A 4984-nucleotide genomic window follows, 5' to 3' on the forward strand; every position below is an offset into this window, starting at 1 on the left:
CAAGTTTGTGGAAAACAATACCAAAAAAAGTGCTTGAATAGTTAAAATTTACATTTTAAATTTACAGTACATCCTGCTTATTTAAAGAAGTTCAAAATTTTTTAGTGTAGTTTGAAAATAATATATACACTAGAAATAAAATAGAAATGTGCATATAAATATATATAGCACACTATATGCCTGTATTTATATTATCTAGAATGCTTGGGATCTAATGTTTCTTGGATAAGGATTGTTTCTATAATTTGGATCTACATACTTTAAGGGGCAGGATAGTAGAATAGGATACTACGACTTCGACTTTACTTAGACTTCGATTCAAAGTAAAAGTAGTTTGAATATTCGATAATCGAAGTACAGTCTCTTTAAAAAAACTTCGACTTCAATACTTCACCAAATTAAACCTGCCTAATTGCTATGTTAGCCTATGGGGACCTCCTACAATCATTTTCTAAGTCTTTACACATCAAAGTAAAATAGTTCGATCGTACGCTAAAATCATTCAAATCGTTTGATTCGAAGGATTTAATCGTTTGGAACGATTTTACTTAGATCATTCGATTGCAAAATTCAGTGAAAAATCCTTTGACTTTGATATTAGAAGTCAAAGTATTTTAATTAGATGGTCGAATTTGAATTATTTTTTACTTCGAAATTCGACCCTTGATTAGTGATGGGCGAATTTGCGCCATTTCGCTTCGCCAAAAAAATTTGTGAGTTCTTATTTTTCCATCAAAAATTAGAGTATTCTCCCTAAAAAGCTTGACCAGAAAAAATCGAGATTTAATAAATGGGACCCATAGCCCCATTTTTTTTTGTATTTAATTTATTTATTCAGATTTTTTGTTAAAACAAGAAATAAATTACATAATGGGACAATAGAGCAATAAATGTTTTCTCATTACATAGTCATCTTTAACACATATAATACATTTATCTGTATACATAAACACATAGAGAAAGAAGAGAAAAGAAAAAAAAAGGCAATTTTTTTGACATTTCTTGACATGGCAATATGCGCTGGATAATCCGATAAAGTCTTACTTTTTGTTTGAGAATCCAATAAAGTCGAGTTTTTGCAGTGACAATTTGATAAAGCTGAGTTTTTGGAGCATCAATTGTACAATTCGAATTGATGCTCGATTTTGTTGCAATGTTTTCCCGTTCTGACTTTTTTTTCAAATAATTATTGATTAATGAGTTCAATTCATGGATGGGATTTTGGTCAACTTTGTTTTAATAAAAAAAAAATAGATAAATTTGAGTTTTAGTAAATAGCCCCTAAATGAACCCAATATGAATGTTTGCCAACCACTAAGAATTAATTATATATTAGTACAAGGTACTGTATGCTTCTACATGCTAAACAATCACAGGTACAGTACAAGGTTGTGTTGGCATACTCTGCATGTTTATATTCATATTTTAAAGAACAAAACCCGCAAACAAGTATAGTCAGACATGTTATGTTTTATATACTGAGTTTACTTTACCAGCCTTAAAATTCTGAATTTCTATAACAGTATTGATCCAGGCCTTCAAAGCACAGGGGATCACCATCTTGGATTCTGTTAGGAGTGTCAATGACACGTATGTGCAAATCATCAAGCAGAAAATGAGATTCACATGTCATAGAAACTGATGTTACAGGGACTGATTACTAAATGCTGATGGAAATTACATTGGTTTCTGAGCTGCTGTGTAATGAGAATTTGAATGTTATATTATTCAGAATTATATTCTAACCTTTATATATATATATATATATATATATATATATATATATATATATATATATATAATATATTGTAAGTCAGTCCTAAAAGAGGGCATATTGTGTAAACATAGAAGAATGTGCCAGTGTATTTTACTCCTTTAACAATAGAAGATATGTGCTAAGAAAAGTTTTTTTTGGGGATGATTTATTGAAACAACCCTACTAGTTCTATCCATCTGCTCCATATCCTGCTGCCTCCTTTCCCAGACTGTGCAGGGGGAGCTGACAGCACTGAGCACATTGCACTGTAGGATATGAACCAATCAGCAGCTAGGCTGACCTGAGAGGGAACTAAATCCTGTTTTTGCTTTAATGACTACAGGGCTGTGATTGGCTATCCCCCTCCTACTGCGCTTCTGGCAGGGACCCACCCCTCATTTAAAACATGTGCATGGAGCAGATCTATGGGGAGCTCCAATAAAGGGAACATTTTTAAAGAAAATTATAATTTTTAGGCCAAAGTGAAACCAGCTGCTTATGTTATTCATTATTGCCTACGCAAACAGTCATGCCCATCAGTCAGTATAAATGCCTATAATGTTACCATGCCAAGGAAGAAATGTAATCCCTATATAGGACTGACATCTTGTGGACAAATTTGAATACTACCAGCATTGCCAGTTGAATCCTATATGTGTGGGTATGGGTGTGTGATCACTAGAGTTGTGTGTAGAGAGAAGTACACTGGGCTGTTTAAACATTATTGACATTATCTTGCCTTATTATACCCTTTCCTTCGGTAGCAATGCCTTGTCAGAAAGGAAATAAATGTGCAGTGCTTCACAGAGTTTCTTTACTTCTGCATATTGTACAGATATGGAAGTCTGTGTATAGTAAAAGTAACCAACAACAATATATTATGGGGCAGATTTATCAAGGTTCGAAGTAAAAAATTAGTATTTTCGAATTTTCAAGTATTTTTTATGGCCAAAACTGTCAAATTCAACTAGGAAATTATTAAAATTCGACACAAGTTTTTTTTTTTTTTAAATTAAATTGAATTTGATTTTCAAAATGTATCATACACTGGCCCTTTAAGAACTAGAATTTGACTATTTGCCACCTTAAACCGGCCAAATTGTTGTTTTAGCCTATGGAAGACGTCCTGGGATCAATTTTGAATTGTTTGCAGCCTTCCTGAAATTGAGTTTTTAAAATTAAAATCAAATTTGATTTGAGTTTGCGGGGCGATCCTATTGACCTGACTTTGAACTTTTTTTTTTTTTTTTTTTAAATACATTTCGATTGGTCGGAATTTGAGTTCATGAGCGTTTATGGGAGTTTTAAATAACTCCCATGAACTTGAAATTTGACCCTTGATAGATCTGCCCCTATGTATTGCAGACGTGTAGTGGCCGTGCCTTGGATGTAACCACAGAAACTATCCTTAATCTAAAATTAGGACCAATTGTCCACGCAACCTCCTCCTGCCTCACTGCTATCTATGTGTAATGTAAAGTTAGAGCAGATAGAGAGAAGGGCAGGGCTGCAGAAACTTTGAATTTGTTTGTGGAGATTTTAAACACGTCACCACACGCTGGGTTTATTTACAAACAAACTGTGGAAAGCTGTATTTTATCCCTTTAGAAGGCTGAAAATTTGCACTTAATTACATTAATTAAAAATTACACTACAGCGTACCATATAAAGGCACAAGGTTGCAGGCTGAGTTATACAGGGAACTCTGAGTATCACTCATGTATTATAAGGGATAATGTACCCCCTACTGTAAATTATAAGGATATTAGAAATCACTGAGGGGTTGTTCTGTGACCATATAAAGACAAAAGGCTGCAGGCTGAGTTATACAGGGAACTCTGAGTATCACTCCTGTATTATAAGGGATAATGTACCCCCTATTGTAAATGATAAGGATATTAGAAGTCACAGAGGGGTTTTGTGACCATATAAAGACACAAGGCTGCAGGCTGAGTTATACAGGGAACTCACAGTATCACTCATTTATTATAAGGGATAATGTACCCCCTACTGTAAATGATAAGGATATTAGAAGTCACAGAGGGGTTTTGTCACCATATAAAGACACAAGGCTACAGGCTGAGTTATACAGGGAACTCGGAGTATCACTCATATATTATAAGTGATAGTGTATCCCCTACTTTAAATGATAAGGATATTAGAAGTCACTGAGGGGTTCTGTGACCATATAAAGGCTGCAGGCTGAGTTATACCAGGTGTCGGAGGCTTTGCAACTTTTGCTGCTTCAAAGGTTGAAAAGATTGAAAACTTTTAAGCGGCAAAATTTGAAAAGCCTATGACACCTGGTATTCCAAGGAGGTCTCCCATCCAGGTTCTAACTAGGCCCAGCCCCGGTTAGCTTCCAAGATCTGGCACTTTCAGGGTGGTGTGGCCTTAGGTGATGAGCGTCGGAACTTTGTGGCTTCTTAAATTGTTTGCACTGGGGAAAAAAGTTGAAAACTTGAAGCGGCAAAAGTTGAAAAGCCTACTACTCCTGGTATTCCAAGGTGGTCCCCCATCCAGGTACTAACCAGGTCCAGCCCCGGATAGCCTCTGAGATCAAACAAGATTGGGTGCTTTCAAGGTGGTGTGGCAGTAGGCATTGAGCTTTGGCACTTTGTGGCTTCTTGACTTGTCTGCGCTGGGGAAAAAAAAGTTTGAAAAGATTGAAAACTTTGAAGTGGCAAAAGTTGAAAAGCCTATGCCACCTAGTATTCCCAGGCGGTCTCCCGTCCAGGTAATAACCAGGACCAGCCCCGGATAGCTTCCAAGATCAGATGAGATTGGGTGCATTCAGGGTGGTGGGACCATAGGCAATGTGTGTTGGCACTTTGTGGCTTCTTGAACTGTCTGTGCTGGGAAAAAAAGTTTGAAAAGATTGAAAACTTTGAAGCGGAAAACGTTGAAAAGCCTACGACACCTGGCATTCCCAGGCGATCTCCCATCCAGGTACTAACCAGACCCAGCCCCAGATAGCTTCCAAGATTAGGTGCTTTCATAGTGGTGTGGCCATAGGCAATAAGTGTCGGCACTTTGTGGCTTCTTGACTCGTCTGTGCTGGGAAAAAAAGTTTGAAAAGATTGAAAACTTTGAAGCGGAAAAAGTTGAAAAGCCTATGACACCTGGTATTCCCAGGCAGTCTCCCATCCAGGTACTAACCAAGCCCAGCCCCAGATAGCTTCCGCGATTGAGCGCTTTCAGGGTGGTGTGGCCATAAGTTATGTGTTG

At 36.8% G+C, this 4984-nt stretch overlaps 2 pseudogenes; both read right to left on the reverse strand.

The window, feature by feature from the left end:
* Positions 1-4238: 4238 nt before the first annotated feature.
* LOC121398453 lies at positions 4239-4357 on the reverse strand (annotated as a pseudogene).
* Positions 4358-4452: 95 nt separating this feature from the next.
* On the reverse strand, positions 4453-4571 carry LOC121398442 (annotated as a pseudogene).
* Between the last annotated feature and the right edge of the window lie 413 nt (positions 4572-4984).

The sequence above is a fragment of the Xenopus laevis genome, chromosome 9_10L, assembly GCF_017654675.1.
Source record: "Xenopus laevis strain J_2021 chromosome 9_10L, Xenopus_laevis_v10.1, whole genome shotgun sequence".
Taxonomy (NCBI): domain Eukaryota; kingdom Metazoa; phylum Chordata; class Amphibia; order Anura; family Pipidae; genus Xenopus; species Xenopus laevis.